The sequence below is a fragment of the Adiantum capillus-veneris genome, chromosome 24 (assembly GCF_014529385.1).
Source record: "Adiantum capillus-veneris isolate H3 chromosome 24, ASM1452938v2, whole genome shotgun sequence".
Lineage (NCBI taxonomy): Eukaryota > Viridiplantae > Streptophyta > Polypodiopsida > Polypodiales > Pteridaceae > Adiantum > Adiantum capillus-veneris.
Window position 1 is genome coordinate 41,540,943 of NC_140954.1, and position 27,473 is coordinate 41,568,415.

The window sequence follows — 27,473 nt, forward strand, 5'->3', positions numbered from 1 at the left end:
TCAAATGTACATATGAATTCAGTGCCATAGATGGAAATGGCAAAAGTATGAAGGCCTCATTAAGTCATTTGTATCTATGCATGTTACGACCTTTCTTGCGGATACATGCGATGATAAAAGAGTGTTAATAGCACAAGATCATCAGTGGCGTGTATTTATGGTATGCAATCGAGGACGTTTGCGATTTCAAGAGGGGGGTATGTCACGAGGACGTGGCAGTTATTAACCATGTCACAGAGATGTGGCAACTGCTAACCTTGGTTGTTGGTTTCTTTCCAATGGGGTTTATTTTATTTATTTTGAGACCCTCTTTTTGAAGTAGCAAACGGTCGGACATTGTATGGCCAATGTGAACGGTAGATTCACCCGCAGACGGGAAGTGGTCGGCACTGGAATTCGTATGGTAAGAGGATGTCTAGGCTCAGAGCAAGATCATATAGGTCCCCCCGTCGCACTTAGCAAGTTGGTGGATACTAGGAAGTGAACTCAATTAAGGCGTAAAGTCAAGGTGGGACTACCAACAAAAAGTATCCGACAGTTGGGCCACATTGCATTTTTGGATGCGGTCCCAATGAGGATAGATGGTCAGAAGACCAGTGGGAGCCCAACGGAAGCATCTCCTAAAATTTAGGGAACTGCTATTTTGGGCCACGAAATGTGTTCGCGTCATTACCTTCGGTATGACTAGGGGAACACTTTACAACTCTGCCGCGAAGTCAACTGACGCACCAGTTGAGATATTTTTAGCAGGGAAAGCCCAAACTCGGAAACTGGGCGACGTGTCAGCTTGTGAGCGATTCTGCCACTCTGGGAGGCAAAAACGAGCTGCATATCAACAAAGGGGGCGCCATTTTCAGCCACAGGCGGATTGTAACAGGTACAGAAGCTATGGAATGCTTACCTTGCCCTCTATGCACAGTATGGTGACGGGAGTGATGCCCCGCACGCTACATACTGCTCTCTTTCTCCCCTACGTGCAGTTATGTGATGCCCCACAAGAGGGCTACTCATTTGACTGATGTACAGTTGTGTGGGTTCATGCTTTTGTGCTGAGGCAAGAGCCTCCTTGAGCAGGAACAGGGGTAGCTAACTGCTGCTCCAAAGCAGGCACTGGTGAGGGTCATAACCTCACCGTACAGGTGCAAAATCAGCGCTGTGTATGCGCTGTAATTTGACTGTTTTTCAGCCATACGGACGCCAGGATCATTGGGAATCGTGCCCCACTGGCAAAGGACAGTTAGGGGACTGTTTGGGGCTGAAAACAGGGCAAAAACCAGTAAATACAGCGTGCTGAATTTACTGTTTTTGGACAGGAATCAGAGGGTATACGACAGTGCAAGCGAGTTCCAGCAGGGGAATTGGTTTCGCGCAAGTTTTGGGGCTGTTATGCTGCCGAAATTTAGCCAAATCAAATGGTATCTAGGTGGATACACGTGAAGGATTCCCAGGACCTTACCTTGTAATTTACCCTCCTAAAGAATAAAGAAATACCGAAAGGGGCGCCAATTTTGGGGCCTACAGGTTGTCGGCGTCTGCTCGGAGCATTCTAGCTTCCGAGCCGTGTGTGTATTCAAGTGTTAACTCCCGTCGCAGGTTCTCTTTGCAAAGTGCTCTGTGTGTGTGTTTAAAGTAAAGAATTTCGGGTGAAAGCCAACGCCTACCGCCCTACGGGCCGGTTTCAGGGATGGAGAAGCCTTTGCACACAAAGGCATAGAGGGTAGGTAAGAAAAGTGATGGCACGGGAGAGTCTTCAAAGGGGAGAGCTCTCATACTACGCTTCCCCTCGTTGGAAGAGAAGAAGGAATTCTTGAGGAAGAGGCCCACTCTCAAAAAGACAGGTATTTTCCTCGGTGATGGCCTGACTCTCTCACAGCTCGCACATGAGGCGGCAAGGGAGAAGGGAAAGATGGCCTTCTACAGAGATGGACGGGTGGTGATTTTAGAGCGGCGCATTGCATAACAGTGCGAGACCTATGGGACCACACTGAAGATGGCTACCTGGAATTGTAATGGATCTATGAGGTTTGACGTGGGTGCATTTGAGGACAGTTTCAAAGACAAGGATATTGTATTCTTCTCAGAGACTCATCAGGCCCCTGGACAGGTGATGCCACATGTGGTGGGATACAAATGGGAGACAGCTCACAGGACAAATGCGAGATCTGAGAATGGGAGTAGAGGTTCAGCAGGAGTAGCAGTGCTATTCAGAGAGGAACTACAACCATTACTGCATATTGTACGAAGAGATGATCATGCTAGATATATGTGGGTGAGAATGAGAGCTGACACATGTAGATTCCTTTATATTGCCATATATTACTTTCCTCCAGTACATCAGTGTATGCTGCATCTAGAGGGCAGTCGCCTTTCTCTATACTGGATGATGACATATGGGAGTTTTCTAGGAATGGTGATATCATTCTCTTAGGGGACTTCAATGCCCGAACGGGCAACTCGCAAACAGTCTTCTACGACACTTCAGATGAGATGCTTAGAGAGCTGGATGTGGGTGAGTTGGGACTTGACAGATGCTCAGATGACAGAGAGCAGACGGAGTATGGGAGATACCTCATGGAAATGACGACTACAGATGGATTAGCCATACTTAATGGCTTACAGCGATTTCCTGGAGCAGCCGGTTTCACATGCTTTCCACACAGACATGGGGCCAATACAGTTGATTATGTTATGACACAACCGAGCTTTGTCCACTGCATTCAGGATTTCACAGTGGGAGCCAGACCAGTGGGCATAGCAGTAGATCATGCTCTCTTGACACTGTCCGTTAAATTTCAGTATAGTACAACCCAGACATCAGGAGGCAGGTCACACACCCGCTATACATTTACACCAGAGACTGATTTCTTTTATACAGAGGAGATCTGGGACCGTCTATTGGAAGGCACGGCTAGCACAAATGGTACAGGCCTCTCAGTGGAGGAGTGCACCACTCTACTAACTGAGACACTGCATGGGGCTGCATCAATGGCATACCCACACACTCAGTCGGGCAAGAGACGACATTCTGGGAGCATGCCCCAGAATAGTTGGTATGATGAGGAGTGCAAAGAGATCAGAGCCCAGCTTCAAAGGGATCTTCTTTTAGGAGTCATCACTTACAGACAGTCTCGGATTGCTTTCCGACGCCTTGTGCAACGGAAGAAGCGAGCTTACCTAGCTCAGATGGAGCGAGACTTATATCAAATGTTCTTGAGTAGGGACTCAGGAGAGGCATGGCGACTCTTCCATGAGTACTCTCCTCCCCCAGTGATTACTTCACCTGATGTGTGGGGCCAATATGCGACGTCATTATATATGGTTCCTTGGCAGGAACCCCTTCCAGACCCTACCAAGCCTTGCCCAGCTACAAGCACTTTCTTTACATCTGAGATGGTACAAAGGGCCATTGAAAGGATGAGGACGGGAAGGCATATGATCATGACAGTCTAGTAGCGGAGCACTTTATACATGCGAGGGATATGCTGATGGAGGTTCTCGCAATGTTGTTCAATCGTGCCATGCGTGAGGGATTACCTGAGACTTGGAGGTTGTCTAATATTGTGCCCATCTTCAAGGCTGGTGACCCTACAGAGCCTGGGAACTACCGCACTATTATGGTTGGACACACATTGGCACGGTTGTATGCATCTATTTTGGAGCAACACTTGAGTAATTGGGCAAAGGGCGAGGGTGTACGAGCAAAGGGTCAGGCAGGCTTTGGGAGGGGTTTCTCCACTTTGATCATATTTTGACACTCAGGGCCATCATTGAGGAGGGCAGAGCACATGGGAGACGGATCTATTGTAGTTTTGTGGATTTTCGCAAAGCATTTGATATGGTACCAAGAGCTCAATTGATGCGCAGACTACAGGAGATGGGGGTGCCCATGGAGGTGATTTGGGGGATTATGGCTTTGTACAGATCAGTGATGGGACATGTACGCACTCCGGAAGGGGTATCTGATTTAGTTCACTCTACTATTGGAGTGAAACGGGGCTGCCCATTGTCTCCTACTCTATTTGGTATTTATGTTGATGAGGTGTCTGATTACATTGACAGAGAGGGTGACAAGGGTGCCCAGCTGGCAAGGACGTGGATCCCATTGTTGCTATATGCTGATGATATTGTGTTGATATCTGACTCACCAAAAGGTATGCAACGACATTTGGATGCACTACGCAGTTTTGCAAAGGATAGTGGATTGTGTGTAAACCTAGGTAAAACCTAGGTTATGGTGTTTAACACCACACCGCAATGGGTCAGGAGATCAGTACCTACTTTCAAATATGGTCAAGAGATTGTGGAGTATACAGATGCATACACTTACCTGGGGGTAGTCTTTCCTGGGCCGAGATTTTCTTTGAGAAGAGCAGCAGAGACTAGACTAACTAGAGCTGGTGCGGCTCTGGGAGGAATGGAGAGGATGTGTTCGCAGGTGTTCAGTTCCAGGAACCTAGGGCAAAGTTATGGCTCCTTGATACTTTGGTTGCCTCTACTATGTTATATGGGGTGCATGTTTGGGGACCTTCTGTAGGCCAGGATGGTTGGAGGCGTATGGAGAAGCCCCTGGTATCTATGATCTCTCGGCTGATTAGAGCCAAGGCTTCCGTACCGCGTGATATCATTCGAGCGGAATTGGCTGCCCCCTATGGAGATTGAGGCGCTTACCAGATCAGTCTCCTTTGTACACAGTTTGTAGGATACTGCCAGAGACAAATATGCCAGGGTGGCTCTAGAGTCCTCCAGACAATTAGCTCTTAATGGGGATACATCATGCTATGCACAGATGGCATCATGGTTTCACCATGGACAGGCTGCCTCCTTTTCAATACTCTCTACAGGCACCCTTGAGGTCTCTGACGCGGGTAGAGATTAATAGACTCATTCGTCAAGATTTGATCCAACTGGACACGAGGAGGACATGGATAGAGCCGATACAGGAGTTGGGCACAAAGATGGCTTTCTATAGAGAGCATCTTCTCCACCTCACGAGGGATGGGTTTGTGATCCGACCTAGCTATATAGACACGCATCTTTCTCATGGTTTGCGTTGTGCCATTGGCCAGATACGCACGTCCTCACATCAGCTCGAGATTGAAACTGGCAGATTCAGAAGGACACCAACAAATAGCAGGATATGCCACTTATGCCATCTAGAGCCAGAGACAGACGTACATTACATATGTCATTGCACAGTGTACTATGAGATACGAGGCAGTTTTCATTGTCTATTCAGAGAAGGTTTTGGGCCTCTATCTAGGGTCATGAGTTATGAGGATCAGAGATGTCTTGGGCTATATCTACTTGAGTTACACAGGCATAGAGAAACTTTACTGAGGAGAGCTCAAGAGAGACAACCCCAGAGACACATCACAGATTTCTTTACACTAGATATTGTACACCCAGAAGAACAGACAGAGGAGCAGCCAACAGTGGAGAGGTCTGCCCGCACTACTGGCATTCTCATAGACCGAGCATTGGAGCTAGGGAGATCTAGACGACCCCGATGGAGAAGAGGAGCTACACAGTTTCGAAGGAGGCTATAGCAAAGGATTCGAAGCATGCTTTTCCGTCGTCCAAAGTGCAGATGAAGATGAATCTCTATGAAGATGGATCTCTACTTCCCTCCCATATTGTCTACACATTGTACTGCTTAGTTCACACATTTCACGCCTTTCACCTTTCACACCTATCAACTTAGTTTAGGATTCTGTAGTATTTATACTTTGTTATCCTAGTTTTATTTATTTTGTTAATCTGACTTTGTATCAGATACACCACATTGTAACTTTCTGGTCTCATAGGTCACTTTGGCCTTTTGAAGACGTTAATATAACATTTCATTTCATTTCATTTCTCTCTCTCTCTCTCTCTCTCTCTCTCTCTCTCTCTCTCTCTCTCTCTCTCTCTCTCTCTCTCTCTCTTCAAGTATCTTGGCCTTGAGGTTCCATCCAATCATAAATGGAAGGATTGTGCAATGTGTCGCTTGGAAGCCGGAAAGAGGGCTTATTATGCATTTGAGAACATGTGCAATGCTGGAGAGATCAAGTGTTGGGCTCTCAAAAAGTACCTCTTTGACACATTGGTGACACCAATGCTTCTTTATGGAGTGGAGGTGTGGGGTGGAAGCATCGGGAAGTCTACTTGGAAAGAGTTTGAGAATGTCCAAAAGCCTTTTCTCACCAACTTTCTCCAAGTCAAGACACAAACACCCTACATGCTCTTACTTCTTGAGTCCGGATTGCTTTCCATTGAGGTCTTGGGCATGCAAAGGGTTGTGGAGTACATGCGTAAGACACAACGTAGCCCTTTGCATTGACTTCCTAGAATCGCATATGAAGCAAGTCAAAAGGTTCAAAAGACATGCAAGAGCAAAATACTAAGTTCGGGGTGGATGCTTGACATCAAGAAATGGTTTGGAAGATGGGATGCATGTCACTTGGTCAAGGATGCGTCGATCGACTCCCAAGTTAATGAGGCCTTCTTACAACGCCAATGTATCACGGCTTGGGAGAAATCTGGAGGTTCTCCCTTCAGCCATTACACCACACACGTTGCCCCAAACTACAAATCTCTCTTCTTCTCCGAACGAGGTAACCGAACACATCCCTACATCCTTGAGCCCATCCCGTTGAGTGCGATCCGCACCATTGCCTCCATTCGTCTTAGCTCCCATTCTCTACGCTGCGAGACAGGACGTTGGGGCACTGGCGAGGAGTGTCATCGACTTTGCACCTTATGCCCTCGTCAAGTGCGAGAGAGTGAGTACCACACACTACTTGAGTGCTCAGCTTTTGACCACATTAGGTCCTCTTTTCCCCATATATTCAACCATGAGCTCTCCCTACATACCTTCCTCTCCCAACCACGATGTGGACTCTATTGCGACACTCATTTCAGCCATTTTTGAGCATCGAGAGTCACTTATGACCTCCACTCACACCACGTGACATGTTCATTTGGTCCCATAGGTCATATTTAACCTCCGAGGACGATAATAGAACTCTCTCTCTCTCTCTCTCTCTCTCTCTCTCTCTCTCTCTCTCTCTCTCTCTCTCTCTCTCTCTCTCTCTCTCTCTCGGGATTCCCTACTTGATCATATCTTCACACTTTGAGCGATCATTGAGGAGGGTAGAGCACATGGAAGGAGGATTTATTGTAGCTTTGTGGATTTTTGCAAAGCCTTTGAGAGGCTCAAGAGCCAGATTGATACGGTGACTGCATGACTTGGGAGTCCCATAGGAGATTGTACAGGGTATCATGGCACTCTATGAGATAGTTATAGGGAGAGTACGGACAACAAAGGGTCTTTTAGAGCGTGATCACTCTACTATTGGGGTGAAGAAGGGATGCCCCATTTTCTCCAACTTTGTTGGATTGTGTATTGATGGGATCTCTGACTACATTGAGACAGTAGGGGATAGATCATAGAGGGGCACAATTATGAGGAATATGGGTACCTCTATTGCTTTATGCTGATGATATTGTGCTTATTTTAGACTCTCTAGAGGGTATGCTTTTCATTCCACCTTTACGAAGATTAGTTGGAGGGGGTAACTCTGTTTGACTCAAAAATCATCTTATCCTTCCAAAAGCTCACATTCTTCTCATAGGCCTCATGATAGCCTTCACAATCCTTTTGTTGATGATGATGGTCATCACACCAAATACAATTCTTTTTAGAAACAAATCATCTTGCCTCCTATCGAGGACAAGGATGGTACGTACCACAACCTATGGTACAACCAACCTACTTTGCATCGCCAGAGGCTGCTCCGATATACTCTATTGCAAATCAAGGACCCAGACCGCCTATAATTAAGCAACAACCACCGCCTAAGCAAAGGCCAGAGGCAAGTGATGGTCATAATTGTGAGCGCTTGACCATTGGAAAAGCTTGTGAAGCTTTAGACAAGATGCTATGATTTAGTCACTCGAGAAGACTTCTCTCTCCTATACTAATCATCTTGAGCAAAGTTGTTTCTTTTGGACCCTCCATCAAAATGGGTCCATTGGTTTTGAAACCTTTCTTGAAAATTAGTGTTAGCAAGGTAGTTGTTAGTGGTGGGTTAGTGATCCAACTTTGGCCGGTCTTTTGGAAAAATTGATTCGTGTATGCTAACTATAGTCTATAAGACTATAAGTTCCCCTATGGATTCCTTCTCTCCAATTGACCCAGTCTTGAACTTCTGCCTTGGATCTTCTTGCCAAGCTCTCAAGATCGTCCTTAAAGTGGTTCGATACTTATAGATCCCCTTAAAGTTTATTCTAAGAAATGGTTCTCCAGAGCCCCAAAAAACGAGAGTTTTGGACTCAAAGAGGCGCATGATTTTACTTCACCTGAAGCTAGATAGAATGTCCCCTTACTCTTCCCCATGGGTATTAGCCTTTGATTTATCGAAATTCTCAAAAAAGTCTTTAGGATCATTTGGTAGAGAATGGATCATTATATATACCTTCATAAGGTCAGAATAGTCTGAACTTACGATTTAAAAGAAGGATAAACACTCACAAAAATACAAAAGAAAGGGACACAAGAAAACAAGTAAAAAAGAAAAAGCTAATTGCTACTAAATGAAAGTAGATAAAACAATTTTTTATAATGATTTTAGAAAAGGCATAAGCAAAATAAGTTAAAGCAACTTACTTTACTAAAACTTGAATCAAGTACTCAACTTTAAACTAACAAGGATAAGACATCTCAAAGACTTAATCCTAGAAATCAAACTCCACACAACAACTTCTAAAGCAACAACTTCCTAATGTAAGCTAAATACGAGAAATGATACTACTACGAATCTACCTAGTACAAAGTTCAAAACTTGACAATATGCGACCTCAATTTCGCTGCTTGTTCAAACAAGAAGAATAAGATTATCACCTTTACCATGCATCCTTCTCAAGTCGTCAATGCCCAAGAGTAGGTGCAGGTTTGTATAGAGGTCATGCATGTTTTAAATGCACTCTATAAAACCAACAAATTGAGTTTCTATCACCCTCTAGAGAGAATGGATATGTCATATTTGTGTGTGTGTGTGTGTGTGTTATACAGGGAATGGCCATTTTTAGGTCACCATTTCCCCTTCCCAATCTAGCTTCCCCGTTACGTGTTTCAAAAGTGGACGTCTGAAACAAGAAATGGCATTTCATACGAATTGCCTTTCTGCATTCCTCGTTCCAATTTCCCATTCTTGGTGTGTGTGTGTGTGTGTGTGTGTGTGGACAGTTTGTTGGTCAAGCTTATGCGGATGACTCTTTGATGATGTGCAACAGATTATGCATACTCTTCACTTGTTTGGATTGGCAGCAAGTCTCAAAGTTAACTTTTGCAAATCCAAGCTATTGCCTCTGAAAGAGTGTGACTGGCATAAGATATTGTGGCCTAGGGAGATTGTTCCTCCCCATGTTCTGGTTCGCCATTTGGGTTATCCGCTGGGTTGGAATGTATCGGCTATTAAGAAAACGGATTGGGTGCTCCAACGTCTACATTCCAAGTTGAATTATTGGAAATTGTCCTCGTGGCCACTTCATGTGCGTCTCAAGATTGTCCAATGCATCCTTGTGGCTTATGTGCAGTTTTACTTGCCTTTGTTATCCTGGCCTCGGTTGCGCTTGCAATCCCTCATGTCCAATATTTTAGAGCATTTTTGGCGGACCTCGTCTAGCAAGAGGGGCCTTCGGCTTCTATTGATGGACAAGCTGTGTTCTCCCAAGCGGCTAGGAGGGTTTAATATTTTGGACTTGAGACGTCATCTTCTGGCTCGGAAAGCTATGTTGTTGCCCGTTTTGGTGGAGCAGCAGCAACCCTGGGCTCTCATGGTCACACATTTGTGTGCGCACACTGTCACCCCTTCTTTTGGTCATTGGAAACCGACTTATTGGGATGTTATTTTTGGGAAGCTTGAAGGACACATTCCTGGATGTCCATTTACTTCTTCTCTAATTGTTGATTGGAAGGTTGTCACTTCGCATTTGGCTTGGGATGGTCGACAATCCTCTGGGGGTAACTCTCTTCGCTTGGAGAGTCTGTATTGGAGCAGGGTTTTAGCTTCGACTTTGGTTCAACTGTCTCCTCGCCAAGCGTATTTTCTTTCCCAAAAAGGAATCTGTCAGGTGCATCAGGTGGTTGATGACTCGGGTTATGTTCTTTCTTTCGCTGATGCCGTCTCCTACTTTCGGTTGGGTCTTCACTATTCTCCTCTCTGGCAGGAGATTCAAAACATGCTTGCTGCTCATTCGCCCATTCCTCCTCTGGATGAAGACTCTCGCTTCTCAGATTGGAATCTGGCTACTACTAGATTGGACTGCATCTCAGCTGCCAGTGTCTATGCCATTCTTCAGTCTAATGTATGGATTGTGCATCGGGGTAATTAGCTGTGGTCGCTTTCCGAGTCATCCTTGTGGTGGCAACATGCATTGTCTCGCATTTGGCAGAGTCATCTGCCTTTGAAGAAACGTGTTTTCTTGTGGCGGTGCTTGGTTGGAGCTCTACCTGTTGGCAGTGTGTTGCATGCTCGGCATATTGCGCCTTTCTGCTGCCCCAGATGCCTTGAATCTGAGGAGACCGTGCCACACTTACTGTGGTGTTGTCGTCACTCCAGAGCCTTCATTCGGCAAGTGTCGACTACTCTTCGACTACGTTTTCCTTCCGGCTCTTTTCACAGACGATTTTGGCTTTTTGGGGTGCTTCGGTCACCACAATCTCAGTTTGTAGTCTTCTTCACCTGGGTCAGATTTTGGACTATGTGGGCCATCTGGCATCATAGGAACTCCTTAATGTTCCAGGGCACTTTTGTTGACCCCTTTCCCTATTTCAAATTATCTCTTGGTCAAGCGCTGCATTTTGCCTATGAAGCTGGAGACATCACTCTTAATGCCTACAAGATTTACTTTGACTGTTTCTAGCCTTCGGAGCCTCATAGTGCTCCATCTTTTGTATCCTTATCTTTTCGTGGGTTTTCCTCGCTTTGAGGTTTCCCACTTGTAAATTAATCAAACCAGATTTACAACCAAAAAAAAAATATGTGTGTGTGTGTGTGTGTGTGTGTGTGTGTGTGTGTGTGTGTGTGTGTGTCAACGTTAGGATTTGGATTTGACGGCCATCCACCATGCCAAAGGCTTTCAAATTGTCATAGGAACGGCAAAGAAGGAAACAAGATGTCCACAGCACGGTAGAATGGAAAATCGCCCATCCACGTGGATTGGGAGGATTTTGAGTATATTGTCTACGGAATGGCATCCAAAAAAATCGCTTGTCCAAAACAAATTTTGATAAACATATTTATATGTATGTTAAATAGTTATAAAAGACACTACAGAGGGAATTTGGAAACTTGGAAAGTAGAGGGATTTGGGAAAATCGATTTAGGGGCAAGGACGGACCAAGGTTGTAACTTGTAAGTTGTGGCTTGGCTACGGAGTCCGGACAGCCGAAATCAATTTGAAACTTGCTTACACAACTTACATCCAGATTTTAATTTGAAGGCCCAAGGGATAATACTTGTGCCTGGTAAGTGATAACTGGTTCGAACGAAACGCAGTGCGGCCTCAGCTTGAGCCTTGCGAACAGAGAAGTTGCGCGTTGACTCCTGAGTCGAGAGACTCGACCTGGGTCCTACTCCTTGCCAACGCAATGGCGCCCCACTTGCTACCTGTTGCCGCCCCAGTGCCCACGTTGGACTAGAAGCTTGAGAGCGAGACGCCCCCGAGGCCTGGCAACTGAACGGTCTGCAGAATGCACTTGAGTCTTGCGTCTTGGCCCCTATCCCACTTGCACCCTATCCTAACTAGTAACGTTGGTCTGCAGAACTCACTTGGCAAGTGGTAAGTACTAAGTGTCCATGGACCATTGTTAGCGTTTATTTTCAATTTTGAGAGCTATGCAATGTTCATTGTTCCCCTTACTCCTTGACTCATTTATCACAAAGAGAGTCTGACCAAAACTATTTCCTCTGAACAGTCTACAGAAACTTGAAAGGTTATAACTCGGTCACGTGCATTGTGGTCCGTGAAGCAAGAAGCCAATATCACAAAGAGAGTCTGACCAAAACTATTTCCTCTGAACAGTCTACAGAAACTTGAAAAGTTATAACTCGGTCACGTGCATTGTGGTCCGTGAAGCAAGAAGCCAATAACATCGACTCCTAAGCGTGGTGCACCGTTTGACGAAGAGATGGGGCAAGAGATTGAAAAGAAGGGTGGACTTTATCATTGTAACCCAGGTGCAATATTTATCTTTTTTCTTCGGTATTGTGTCTCAAAGAGTCTTTGGAATGGTATTGTTACAGTATTTGTTTTCCTTTCAAATTGTTTAGTCTCCTCGATTTTGTTTTTGAATTGCAAACTGAGCTATACTTAGTATGTTTTATTTTGTTATCCTTAGCAGCTAAAGTCAAGTTATGGCTGCTCTAAGAAGTCCTAAGAAAAGCAAAAAGCAAAGAACTCTTTATAAGTCTATTGGTTTGCACGCTTTGCCTAATTAGTATGTTTTATTTTGTTATCCTTAGCAGCTAGAGTCAAGTTATGGCTGCTCTAGGACGTCCTAAGAAAAGCAAAAAGCAAAGAACTCTTATGAGTCTATTGGTTTGCACACTTTGCCTAAGGAGACTGGAGAGGAGGCACTTCAAAAGGAGGAAGCAGAAAATAAGAAATACCATCGAGTGTTTCTAGAGAGCTAGAAAATAGCTCATCCATGGGCTTATTGTATCATCGACAAAGATGGTAATGAACGAGTCAAGTGTAAGTGGTATACGTTCGCTCATAGGAAAAATGTTTATGCAAAGCCGGAAAGGGCTCACTCATTGCAAAAACCTGCTCTTCAAGTGCATGAAGACTCTAGAGAGCATCATGATGCAAAGCTTTTGTGGTTAGAGCATGAGCGAAGAAGCACTTTATCCATTGAAAAAGCATGTTGCTATTATGGCAGATAGCGAAAAGGAATGCATTTTGTCATGCATGCAAACAAGCTGGTATATAATGAAAAGGTTCTTGCCTCTTGAGGAGTATCCTAATTTATGCAGTTTTCAAAGATTTATGAGAAATCCAAATATGCCACTTGCCAATGAGTATTCATCTTAAACTGGGAAAGATGCAGGCAAACAGTTTGGCAAGGCGATTCAACATGTATACTTTGAGAGACTGATGCAAGATCTAAAGAGTAGTCCATATTTCTCTATTCAAGTGGACGAGAGTACGGACATTAGTGTCAAACAATATATGATTCTCTATGTCACATACATTGAAGATGCTGGCAATGGGGCAGCATGTACAAAGTTTGTGAAGCTTTTGGAGCCTCGGAATGCTACTGCAGAAGCTCTTTATGATGTTTTGATTGAGTTTTTTAAGAGCCAAAATGTAGCTATAGCCAAGATGGTTGGCATTGCAACAGATGGTGCAACTGTCATGACAGGTTCACATGTAGGGGTAGTGACAAGGCTTAAACGAGTGGTTCGCCATATCTTGTAAGCTTTCATTGCATAGCTCATAGATAAGCTCTTGCATCCAATGATGCTTTTAGTAAGCATAAAGAGTTCAAGTACACTGACAAAATTGCAAGAAAGCTTTATAAATGGACTTCGAGGTCTCCAAAGAGACATGCTTTTCTTGCGGATGTGGTGAGAGCTTTTGGAATTGGTATAAGGGGAAAATTGAGACCCCAAAAGATGCATGATGTAAGATGGCTCTCAAAGGGTGAGGTCTTGATTAAGGTTATGCTATTGATGCCTCCGTACTTGAATATAATGAGGAGTGCAGATGCCTCTTTATAGGCATCACTCACTAATTACAAGGTGCAATTTCTTCTTCACTTTTTTGCCGATGTACTTGGAGAGTTGAATATCTTGAATTACAAGTTTCAAGAGCTGTTCGTTATGTCAACAGGAGCCTCTTGAAACTTGCAATTCAAGATATTCAAATATCCAAGTACATCGGCAAAAAAGTGAAGAAGAAATTGCACCTTGTAATTAGTGAGTGATGCATATAAAGAGGCATCTGCACTCCTCGTTACATTCAAGTACGCAAGCATCAATCGCATAACCTTAATCAAGACCTCACCCTTTGAGAGTCATCTTACATCATGCATCTTTTGGGATCTCAATTTTCCCCTTCTACCAATTCCAAAAGCTTTCACCACATCCGCAAGAAAAGCATGTCTCTTTGCAAACCTCGAAGTCCATTCATAAAGCTTTCTTGCAATTTTGTCAGTGTACTTGAACTCTTTATGCTTACTAAAAGCATCATTGGATGCAAGAGCTTATCTATGAGCTATGCAATGAAAGCTTACAAGATATGGCGAACCACTCGTTTAAGCCTTGTCACTACCCCTACATGTGAACCTGTCATGACAGTTGCACCATCTGTTGCAATGCCAACCATCTTGGCTATAGCTACATTTTGGCTCTTAAAAAACTCAATCAAAACATCATAAAGAGCTTCTGCAGTAGCATTCCGAGGCTCCAAAAGCTTCACAAACTTTGTACATGCTGCCCCATTGCCAGCATCTTCAATGTATGTGACATAGAGAATCATATATTGTTTGACACTAATGTCCGTACTCTCATCCACTTGAATAGAGAAATATGGACTACTCTTTATATCCTGCATCAGTCTCTCAAAGTATACATGCTGAATCGCCTTGCCAAACTGTTTACCTGCATCTTTCCCAATGTAAGATGAATACTCATTGGCAAGTGGAATATTTGGAGTTCTCATAGATCTTTGAAAACTGCATAAATTAGGATACTCCTCAAGAGGCAAGAACCTTTTCATTACATACCAGCTTGTTTGCAACTTTGCATGCATGACAAAATGCATTCCTTTTCGCTATCCGTCATAACAGCAACATGCTTTTCAATGGGTAAAGTGTTTCTTCGCTCATGCTCTAACCACAAAAGCTCTCTAGAGTCTTCATGCACTTGAAGAGCAGGGTTTTGCAATGAGTGAGCCCCTTCCGGCTTTGCATAAACATTTTTCCTATGAACGAACGTACACCACTTACACTTGGCTCATTCATTACCATCTTTGTCGATGATACAATAAGCCCATGGATGAGCTATTTTCCAGCTCTCTAGAAACACTCGATGGTGTTTCTTATTTTCTGCTTCCTCCTTTTGAAGTGCCTCCTCTCCAATCTTCTTAGGCAAAGCGTGCAAACCAATAGACTCATAAAGAGTTCTTTGCTTTTTTCTTTTCTTAGGACGCCCTAGAGCAACCATAACTTGACTCTAGTTGCTAAGGATAACAAAATAAGAGATACTAAGTATAGCTCAGTTTCCCATTCAAAGACAAAATCGAGGAGACTAAACAATTTGAAAGCAAAACAAATACTGTAACAATACCATTCCAAAGACTCTTTGAGACACAATACGGAAGAAAAAAGATAAATATTGCACCTGCGGTTGACCTCACGATGACAAAGTCCACCCTTCTTTTCAATCTCTTCGTCAAACGGTGCACCACGCTCAGGAGTCAATGTTATTGGCTTCTTGCTTCACGGACCACAATGCACGTGACCGAGTTATAACTTTTCAAGTTTCTGTAGACTGTTCGAAGAAAATAGTTTTGATTAGACTCTCTTTGTGATAAATGAGTCAAGGACCAAGCGCGTGAGTGTGTGTCTCTCTCCAAGAATAGCTCAAATTCACTTATGACGGTAAGTGCAGCTATAGACTCATGATAGTCAAGACTCAATCCATAAGACAATATAACCATCAACTTCGTCATGCATAGTCTATAGCGTCCCCACTAACGTCAACAATGCCCAATGATAGTTTATTTTGGCCCATATGGTAATTCCCTTGCCCCATAGGTTGCCCAATTGATGACCATTGAAATATTGACAATTTTTTTCCCGAGAAAAGATCCTTCCACAAGTTAATGAAACTGCTCATAAGGGCTACAAACCACCCCTACTAAAGAGGGCTACATCAAAAACATGGGAAGACTCTCCCAGTGAGTAAGCAAAGAATGTACAATGAGGGCTAAATCACAAGATGGGAGGAGGAAAAAGCCACACTGGCACACCCTAGACAATGGTGAAGAAAGGCCCTGGACACCAGAGTCGCAGGAAAGCCTCTCTGCGCTCCCGCATGTGGTTGGAGCTACCCTGAAGTCTCTCAAATTGATCCCTGAGAGTGTAAATCAGCTCAAGCCAAAAGTCACGAACAATCTCTGCCGATCGGACAGAGCAAGCCTCTAAAATGCGGAAGCAACAGGCCCACCAAATGAACTAGAGTGTCAGGCCACAGATGAGCTCCCAACACCTCTCTCTCACTGCACCACTCCTCGGGGGTTAAGCTCTATGGCAAACTAGAGCGTAGTTCGACCCCCCTGGATCACTATCATCCTGCTAGTGGAAGCCAACTCAAAATGGAGGGTAGGGCTCGTGAGAGTGGACCAGGCTGCAACACCCCAAGTACACTGTCGAGCTGTGGAAAGAGCTGGCATCAGCTGAAGAACCCGAAGCCAAACCTATTGTGCCATGGGACAGTCCCACAAACAATGACGCTGACTCTCCAAAGGATGGCCACAAGTTGTTGTGTACTAGCCAGCTCCCAACTGCTGTAGCTCCGTTGCAACTAGCCACTGAAACATAGTTACTATCCTCGGCTACCTGTTGTCCCACAATCGCTCCCAAAAACCTGACAAGAACTCAGTTGTGAGACCCTTCTCCTGCCAATGAAGTGTTGCTGCCTCTCTCCGTGCTACTAGTATGTGACGCTCCAAGCGAACTGTGTACTGGAAAAAGGAAGTCCCAAGGTGATCGGCTGAAGAGAAAGGATCCCGCCGGAACCACTCTCCTGGATCCCACTGCACTCGTGCCAAAGGGCAGCTCTCCCAAGCCCAAAGCCACCAATGGCCTATCTCAAGGTCTACTAGGTCAAGATCTATGATACAGGTCCTCCCACAGATACCCGCAACACGTATCCTTTGAAAGAAACACTCTGCAAACTGTGGAGCCTCTACTGAGACTCTGTGAAGGCGACCCTCTCCCTAAACCTCAAAGAACATGTGGACTCCGAGCAAGTTGGACCTGCAATGAGGACCTCCAGTCGCGTGAAGGCCCCCATCCATTTGGGAGCTGCTGCCTCTAGAGGGGTGATCCACTCAGCTGGTAAAGCCTCTGTAATATCCCAACACATGCTCTGCACCCCCCTCATGCCTCGTAGCTGGATGCTTTGAACCTCCTCGGACAAGCCTAAAACTTAAGCCAGCCACCGAGAGTGCGGGCTGGACCCTCTGCCATGGGACCACAAGAAACATGAGGCCTACTACCAACCAGGTGGTCTCTCTGAGTACTAACCATGGGGTTCCAAACAAGAGGATACCTCAAGCGCTCCTCCGTGCAAGTGGGTTGATGCTGCTCCAAGCCACTCCTCAATTGCTCCCAAGACCTAAGTAGGCTCGCATCAAATCAATCCTCCTACTCACGCTAACCCTACGCATCTCTGTAAAAATCCACCTGATGGACGGGCTCCAAGGGCCGCCCGCACGAGGGACTTGACCTCGAAGCCGGTGAAGCAACAGCTCCTTCCAGGGTTCCTCCCCTGGAAGTAGTCCTTTGACCACAAACTTCCCAAGGAGAGCTTTGCTCTCTGAGCTGGGTCAATGATCCACAGGCCCCCTAAGAACATGGTAAGGTGATGACCTACAATGCAACTTTGGCCCGGGCTAGCTGGGTGTCGCGCCCTGACCACATAAAGTTTCTGATCATTTTCTCTAGCTGGCTGATTCAGGAGCTCGAGAAGATCCAGCAAGACGTGCAGCACCTGGTTGGCCACTATGACTCTGCCTGCCAAAGAGAGCCGTGCCGAACTCCAGTGAAGCAGTTTCCTCCTGATGGACAAGAGGAGGGGAGCAGTCTGCTGCTCAAGGGACAAATCCAAGCCAATCTCACAACCCAAATAGCGTATTGGAGTCCTAGGGGGAATCTACCTGAAGCCCTCACCCGACGACCAATCAAGCCTAGAAGCACTGCCAACCCAGAAAGCCATTGTCTTCCCCAGTTGATCGGTGCTCCTGATGCACAACAAAACACCTCAAGAGCCTACTCACACCTGTGCAGATTGGCCTCTTGGCCCTCCAGGTACATGGATGAGTCGTCAGCAAACTCAGCGTCAAGTAGCTCGTCTCCCCTAGTAGGGAGCTCTAAACGTCGCAAGCCAACCTAATGTGAAGTCAAAAATCTGCTCATCGCCTCAACATAGAAAAGAAAGAGGAAGTAGGCATGAGGGCAACCCTGTCTAACCAAACTAGTGAGTATGAAGCGTTTCCCTCTTCCCCCAGCCAAGAGCCCTGACTGTGCGCACATTTGTAGAGACCTGACACACCTCTGATCCAAGCATTTGAGAACTCCATCTTCCGTAAAGTGCCCTCCAAGACATCCCAGCCAACTCTGGCGTAAGCCTTCTCAAAATAGAGTATCACAAGATCCTCTCCTCGGAAACGTGCCAGGGTAGATGCCTCCAAGAAGGTGAAAATGTTGTCAAGGGTACTATGCTCCTTGAAAGAACCTATTTGGGTCCCATGAATAATGCTCTCAAGTAGCAGCTGGATACTCAAACTCAGAGCCTTTGCTAAAATTTTGTAGGTTGAGTTGAGAATGGTGATGGGTCGCCACTGCCGAATCTCATCCAAGGAGCCTCCCTCCTTGGGAATAAGGCAAATCAAGCCTCTCACTCATGCTGTCACGCATCTCTCAAGTGTGCAAGATGTACTAATAGGCCTTGAAAAGATCCAAACCAAGCAAGTCTCGATACTCCAAGAAGAAGTTGGAGATCCTCCCTTGGACAGCTACCTCGGTGGAGTGCTCTGAGGGCCTCATGGAGCTCCTCTGGCTGGAGAGGAAGCTCTAGTCTCTGAAGACTAATGTGTCTCCTCAATAACAAGGCAAGGCATCTCCACCCAAACCTGCTCTCTGCATGCATCCTGACGCTCTGATTACGACTAAGTTGATAGCAAATCACGGTAAAAGTCAGTAGCAATTACACGCATATCCTAGGCTCTAAAGCAACTGACCCGTCGGGTCTCCTCAACTAGCTAACACTGGTGTGCGCATGGCGGGGCCCAAAGTCTAAAGAACTCCCCAGTAACTCTGTTACCCACCTGGGTCCACTGAGATGCCTGTCAATAAGGCAAACTCATGACGCCGTTCCTCAATGCTAGTTAGCTCCTGTCGAGCCTGTTGCATTTGCTCCTCCAACCAAGGACTATCTGGGTGGTGTTCCTGCAACCGCTACAAGGAAGCAATGCCCCGGCGGAGACGCTTCTCCTCCTTGGCTGTAGTCAAGCGAGCTTCACACTCTTGGAGCAAGAAGCGACTAAGCTCAGTGAGTCCAAAGGCCACTCTACCAACAATGATGTCTTCAATGTCCAAACTCTTTGTCCAAAGTGCCACCATCAGCTCTCTGAACTCTAGATCCAACAAGACCCTCTCAGGGATGCGCAACATTGTACTCCCACTCCTTTGTTTGTTTGTCACAGTGAGAATCACTAGCGCATGGTCAAAAAATGTAATCCTTGCCAAAATGCCAACAAAGTCACAGATGTGGTCACTGGCGTAGAAGCGATCTATCCGAGATAGATTCACTCCTTATTCTATATGGTCAGAGCGAGAGAAAGACAAGCTGTCTAGGGGCCGCACAAAGCCTACATCCTGCCAAACATCAGAAACCCTCAAGATCATACATAGACTGAAACCGGCCCGTAGGGCGGTAGGCGTTGGCTTTCACCCGAAATTCTTTACTTTAAACACACACACAGAGCACTTTGCAAAGAGAACCTGCGACGGGAGTTAACACTTGAATACACACACGGCTCGGAAGCTAGAATGCTCCGAGCAGACGCCGACAACCTGTAGGCCCCAAAATTGGCGCCCCTTTCGGTATTTCTTTATTCTTTAGGAGGGTAAATTACAAGGTAAGGTCCTGGGAATCCTTCACGTGTATCCACCTAGATACCATTTGATTTGGCCAAATTTCGGCAACATAACAGCCCCAAAACTTGCGCGAAACCAATTCCCCTGCTGGAACTCGCTTGCACTGTCGTATACCCTCTGATTCCTGTCCAAAAACAGTAAATTCAGCACGCTGTATTTACTGGTTTTTGCCCTGTTTTCAGCCCCAAACAGTCCCCTAACTGTCCTTTGCCAGTGGGGCACGATTCCCAATGATCCTCGCGTCCGTATGGCTGAAAAACAGTCAAATTACAGCGCATACACAGCGCTGATTTTGCACCTGTACGGTGAGGTTATGACCCTCACCAGTGCCTGCTTTGGAGCAACAGTTAGCTACCCCTGTTCCTGCTCAAGGAGGCTCTTGCCTCAGCACAAAAGCATGAACCCACACAACTGTACATCAGTCAAATGAGTAGCCCTCTTGTGGGGCATCACATAACTGCACGTAGGGGAGAAAGAGAGCAGTATGTAGCGTGCGGGGCATCACTCCCGTCACCATACTGTGCATAGAGGGCAAGGTAAGCATTCCATAGCTTCTGTACCTGTTACAATCCGCCTGTGGCTGAAAATGGCGCCCCCTTTGTTGATATGCAGCTCGTTTTTGCCTCCCAGAGTGGCAGAATCGCTCACAAGCTGACACGTCGCCCAGTTTCCGAGTTTGGGCTTTCCCTGCTAAAAATATCTCAACTGGTGCGTCAGTTGACTTCGCGGCAGAGTTGTAAAGTGTTCCCCTAGTCATACCGAAGGTAATGACGCGAACACATTTCGTGGCCCAAAATAGCAGTTCCCTAAATTTTAGGAGATGCTTCCGTTGGGCTCCCACTGGTCTTCTGACCATCTATCCTCATTGGGACCGCATCCAAAAATGCAATGTGGCCCAACTGTCGGATACTTTTTGTTGGTAGTCCCACCTTGACTTTACGCCTTAATTGAGTTCACTTCCTAGTATCCACCAACTTGCTAAGTGCGACGGGGGGACCTATATGATCTTGCTCTGAGCCTAGACATCCTCTTACCATACGAATTCCAGTGCCGACCACTTCCCGTCTGCGGGTGAATCTACCGTTCACATTGGCCATACAATGTCCGACCGTTTGCTACTTCAAAAAGAGGGTCTCAAAATAAATAAAATAAACCCCATTGGAAAGAAACCAACAACCAAGGTTAGCAGTTGCCACATCTCTGTGACATGGTTAATAACTGCCACGTCCTCGTGACATACCCCCCTCTTGAAATCGCAAACGTCCTCGATTGCATACCATAAATACACGCCACTGATGATCTTGTGCTATTAACACTCTTTTATCATCGCATGTATCCGCAAGAAAGGTCGTAACATGCATAGATACAAATGACTTAATGAGGCCTTCATACTTTTGCCATTTCCATCTATGGCACTGAATTCATATGTACATTTGATGTACTAGCTCTATCATTACCCCTCTTTTGCACACGTTGGGTTGGGGCATAAGTAGGCTGTAACCCAAAGGCTTCAAGGTAAAGCTGCAATACATTTGGTGACTCTGACAGTTCATGCTCTTCCATCCACTTTGCATCCATAGGCGAATAGTTCTTGAACTTCACCAAATAGCGTCTTGCAACTTGTCCTTTAACTTTTCTGTCCTTATGTGCCAAAACTTGCTCAGGTACCAGGATCTCATCAAGTTCCTCAACTTCTGGCTGATCCTCAACTGGCATATCTTCTGGCACATCACCCACGAAGGGTCTTATAAGACTCACGTGAAACGCATTATGAATCTTCCACGCATCAAGCAATTTCAACCTGTAAGCCACATCGTTGATCTTGTCAAGCACTTGAAAAGGCCCATAGTAACGCATGCTGAGCTTAGGAAACAGCCGTTCCTTGCCCTTCATCTTCTTTAATCTTGCCTTTTCGAACCTTAAGAGAACCCAATCACCAGGTGATAGTAGCAATTCACGACGGTGACGATCAGCAGCCTTTTTCTGTTTTGCCTGAGTCTTCTCCAAGGCAACTTTAATCTTCTTATACATCTCATCCATGTTCTCAACATATCGATCTGCCTCAAAGATCTTGTCCTTTGTGTGCAAAATGGGAGGAACCTTTTTGCCGCCTTCAACAATTTCAAAAGGTGCTTTGCCAGTAGACGAATGCACCGTATTATTGTACGCATACTCAAGCATAGGCAAATACTGTTCCCACTTGCCCTTATTATCTGACACATAGCATTTCAGCAGATCTAAGACAGTAGAATTGGCCTCTTCTGACTGTCCATCAGTTTGTGGATGAAACGAAGACGAGAACTTGAGCGTAGTACCCATGTTCTCAAACAATCCTCTCCAGAACAAACTGGTCATGCGAGGATCACGATCACTGATAATCGATTGTGGCATACCATGGTACTTAAACACATTGTACATGAACAAGCGTGCCATCTGATCAGATTTTATCTTCTTCCTGATAGGGATAAAATGGGCCTGCTTGCTGAACCTGCAGATAATGGTCCATATACCATCATTCCTTGTTGGCGTCCTTGGAAGATCAAAGATAAAGTCCATAGCAATGCTTTCCCATGGCTTATCCGGAATCGGCAGTGGTTGTAACAACCCTGGTGCCTTTTGCCTGTCAAACTTGACCTTTTGGCAAACTATGCATGCTCGCACAAAGGCATCCACATCTCTCCTCAAGGTAGGCCAATAGAAGAACGTCTCTACCGCTTTAACTGTTGCATCAATGCCACGATGCCTTGCATACGGTGGGACATGACTCTCTTCCATGACCTTATGTCGCAGTGGCCTAGTGACACAAAGTCTGCCATGCATCATCATAAAACCATCTCTGAGGAGGTAGTGCTCGTGATGTTGCCCCTCTTGTAATTGTTCAAAGATCCTTGCAAAATCTTCATCAGCAGTATACTGTTCCTTCATGTCATCTAACTCATGATGATAAGGAATTGACACAGCTGAAATTTGTGGCTTTCTTGATAACGCATCAGCCACAACATTCTTCTTGCCTTCCACATGCATAATCTGGAAGTGGAACATGGAAAGAATGTTTGCCCATCGCATATGCTTTTCGGATAACTTTGACTGTGTCAAGAAGTATCGCAAGGTCTGATGATCTGTTTGGACAACAAAATCAGCACCTAAGAGGTAGTGCTTCCAGCTAGAAAGCGCATGAATAACGGCCAAGAGTTCTTTCTCATAGACTTGCATAGTCCTCTCTGGCCCTTGCAAAATTCGGCTTTCATATGCTACTACCCGTCCATCTTGCATTAGCACTGCTCCGATGCTACTGCCACACGCGTCACATTGGACCACAAATGACTTCCTGAGATCTGGCAAAACAATAACTGGATCTGAAGTCAACTTTTCCTTTAAGAGACTAAAAGCTGAAATCTCTTTTTGGGTCCATCTGAAAGTGACCTCTTTCTTTTGCAATGCGTGAAGAGGCGATGCTATCTCTGCAAAATTTCTGATAAACCTTCTATAGTAGGAACACAATCCCAAGAAGCTTCTGACATCGTGCACAGTCTTCAAGTCTGGCCATGTCTTGATAGCTTCGACCTTTGCGGGATCCATTCTAACACCATCCTTTGAGACTATGTGGCCCAGAAAGTGGATCTCTTCAAGGAAGAATTCACTTTTCTTAGGATTGACAAATAACCTGTGACTGCGCAGCTCTTCGAACACAATGGTCAAGTGACGCCTATGCTCCTCTTCATTCTTCGAATACACAATCATGTCATCGAAGAATGTTCCAACAAACTGTTGATGCGAGCGGAAAATCCGGTCCATCATTCTGTTGAACGTGGAAGGAGCATTTGTTAGCCCAAACAGCATCACTAGAAACTCATAAAGACCAAATGTCGTTCTAAACGCAGTCTTGTGCACATCCTCTGGGCTTATACGAATCTGATGGTACCCACTCTTCAGGTCTATCCTGCTGAAAATTGCAGCACCCTCTAAACGATCGAGAATATCATCAATGCGAGGAATAGGAAACCTATTCTTGATGGTATTCTTATTCAACGCACGGTAATCAATACACATGCGCCATGAGCCATCCTTCTTCTGCACTAGGAGCACTGGGGAGCAAAAGGGTGAAGAACTAGGCTGAATCAGCCCCTTCTCTAATAACTCCTCAACCTGGCCCATAATCTCTTTCTGCTGCGCCGCACTAACCCTGTAGGGAGGTCTATTTGGTGGGCTACACCCTGGCACCAAATCTATCCGATGGTCCTCAGGTCTCTCTGGCGGTAATTGCGACGGTAATGAATCAGAAAAACAGTCACTAAACTTTTGCAAAAATGCTGACCTTTCTTTATCTAACACAGATAAATTTGACTGATCCCTGTCTGAGACATCACGTGCAAAAATCAAGTACACAGAAAGATGATTCTTTATTACAGAAGTGATAGCAGAAGCAGATACAATAGGGACTGACTCTCCTTTAAGCTTTACATCCAAGATGTGAGTTTTGCCCCTATGCTGTACAGTGATCTTTTTGTTGTAGGCATCCAAGACTCCATGCACTCGGAACATCCACGGGATCCCCAACAAGGCGTCACAACCTTCCAGCGCCATGATGTAAAACTCTTCAGTGTCCACATACGACTGAATATGCAGACGCAGTTTTCCAATGATAGGAGTAACACACTCTGAGTGGCCCGGACATGCCAACCCTGCCTCTGCTGTGTACCCCATCTCTTCAGCTTTGATGCCGAGCTTCATAGCTAACTCTGGTGAGATAAAGTTGGCTTTGGCACCTGGATCAAAGAAGATGAGTGCCGTCTGATCCCTAACTTTACCCCATGCCCTGCATAACTCACTGGCATCTGTGCTGGGCCTGTCACCCACCGTGTCTGGCACTAAACCTGCCGTGGGTTTAGGCTTCTTGCCTTTCTGGTCTTCTTTATCCTCTGAGTCAGCTGGCCTTTTCCTTTGTGGACAATTGATAGAAAAGTGACCAGGCTGCTCGCATATAAAGCATTTGTTCTCAGCCATTAGGACCTTCTTTTCCTCGAGCGACTTGCGCACAAAAGGCTTCCTTTTCTGTTTCTTTGCCTACGCTCCAGAAGTCCCACTTGAATCCTTATCTTTGGTGGCCTGTTCTGACCCCTGTGACGCATCAGGAGCCGTCTTCACAAAGGGCTTCTTCGCTGAATTTTTCTTTTGCTGCCCTCCTTTATCACTGCTCGGAAATCCACTGTCCTCTCCTTTCAACAGGGCAAGACCAGTGTTCGCAACTTCCATAAGCTGAGTAAGGGTAGCCACTCTATTCTTTGTACAGTAATCGCGAAGCCCTTTAGGCAACCCACAACAATACTTCTCTATCTGCTCTGTCAGTGGCACAAATCTGTAGGAGGTCACTGAGAGTAATGCTTTACAAAACCTCCTATTGTACTCCAGCAAGCTCTTGCACGAAGCTGCCGTAAGCTGCTGCCAATCTGTCAAGACATCGGCTTCAAATTCATTTGATAGCCAAGCAGATGCAAACATTTGCTTGAAGTAAACCCAAGTGGCGGGTGCCTGTCCTTGCATTAACAATGTCGTCCACCAGGTAAGCGCATTGTCCTTTAAGAAAGTGGCAGCTTTCCTGACCTTCGAGGCCTCTGTAAAATTCCCTCCCGCATAAGCTGTATCAAACTGCTGGAGGAAAGTGAGTGCCTTTGTCTTGTCCTCGAAACCACTGAAGGTACTGAACTTTACCGCTGCACCACCTTCTTTGTAAGCCTTCGGCTTCTCTAGTGCCCCCAAATTGTCATACGGAATGGTCTGTAACATGGGCACTGTACTAGGCATGATCGGCACGTGTTGGCCGTTCACATTTTGCGTCAGAGGTGCGATATCTGGCTGCTGTCCAGAAAAACCAGCCATGCCAAAATGACCCTGTGGCACCCCAAACTGGCCCTGGTTGCCGTGGAAACCTTGCTGCATGCCGATAGTACCATACATGGGGTTTGGCATGATGCCTTGCATACCCCCGAACACTGTTCCTGGCATGTACGGCTGACTTCCAGACGCATAACCAGCCATACTTTGGAACAGTGATCCACCCCCGAAATACCCAGGATGTACCGTGGGTGGTGGAAAAACTGAGTGCATAGCCTGGTATCCAGCTCCCTGTCCATTCAAAACAGCATGCTGGCTCTGAAAGGTGGCGGGCTGAACTGGCATAACCTGTGGAATAGGCGTTCTAGCCACCTGTTCAAGCACGGGAGGAATCTTCTTTGGAGCCCCCGACTCCGCAACATGCGAGTGTTCCCTTTCCTCCTGCGCCTCATGAAGTACCTGGGCTTGAGCTTAAACAAGCTCCGTACGCGGCGTAGGTTGCCTATTTTGCTGTTGCACTGGTGGCGCTTGCAAGAATTCCACAAACCTCGGATTCTGCACCAGCTGCGAAAAGACATTCACCGCGGCAACTAACTGAGTCTTAAACGCATCATCCTCAAGTTGCCCTGTCATAAAGCCCGGTACTACTGGAGGGACATTCACGTTGACAGGAGGTACAGACTGACGTGGCCGTGAGCTCTCGCCAATCTCAAAAACCATAGGAATCTCCTGCCTGTCCTTTGGAGAGGAACCCTCTTCCATAATTCCCTTTCCCTTGTCGGCCATAGTGTAATCCCCGCGTTCTTGCACTGTGTCTTTACCCTGAACAATCCAGGCTCACTCTTTGAGGAAAAAGTGATTCATATCCCGGCGATGGAACCATGAAACCGGCCCGTAGGGCGATAGGCGTTGGCTTTCACCCGAAATTCTTTACTTTAAACACACACACAGAGCACTTTGCAAAGAGAACCTGCGACGGGAGTTAACACTTGAATACACACACGGCTCGGAAGCTAGAATGGTCCGAGCAGACGCCGACAACCTGTAGGCCCCAAAATTGGCGCCCCTTTCGGTATTTCTTTATTCTTTAGGAGGGTAAATTACAAGGTAAGGTCCTGGGAATCCTTCACGTGTATCCACCTAGATACCATTTGATTTGGCCAAATTTCGGCAACATAACAGCCCCAAAACTTGCGCGAAACCAATTCCCCTGCTGGAACTCGCTTGCATTGTCGTATACCCTCTGATTCCTGTCCAAAAACAGTAAATTCAGCACGCTGTATTTACTGGTTTTTGCCCTGTTTTCAGCCCCAAACAGTCCCCTAACTGTCCTTTGCCAGTGGGGCACGATTCCCAATGATCCTCGCGTCCGTATGGCTGAAAAACAGTCAAATTACAGCGCATACACAGCGCTGATTTTGCACCTGTACGGTGAGGTTATGACCCTCACCAGTGCCTGCTTTGGAGCAACAGTTAGCTACCCCTGTTCCTGCTCAAGGAGGCTCTTGCCTCAGCACAAAAGCATGAACCCACACAACTGTACATCAGTCAAATGAGTAGCCCTCTTGTGGGGCATCACATAACTGCACGTAGGGGAGATAGAGAGCAGTATGTAGCGTGCGGGGCATCACTCCCGTCACCATACTGTGTATAGAGGGCAAGGTAAGCATTCCATAGCTTCTGTACCTGTTACAATCCGCCTGTGGCT

At 45.9% G+C, this 27,473-nt stretch overlaps 1 protein-coding gene and 3 pseudogenes across 2 annotated transcripts in view; 2 read left to right on the forward strand and 2 right to left on the reverse strand.

The window, feature by feature from the left end:
- LOC147426264 (mRNA-decapping enzyme subunit 2-like) overlaps positions 1 to 27,473 on the reverse strand; it is an 87,556-nt gene that overhangs the window by 10,579 nt on the left and 49,504 nt on the right. The window lies entirely within an intron of this gene.
- LOC147426265 (uncharacterized) lies at positions 4,956 to 5,591 on the forward strand (annotated as a pseudogene).
- LOC147426266 (uncharacterized) lies at positions 12,004 to 13,464 on the forward strand (annotated as a pseudogene).
- On the reverse strand, positions 14,278 to 15,268 carry LOC147426267 (uncharacterized; annotated as a pseudogene).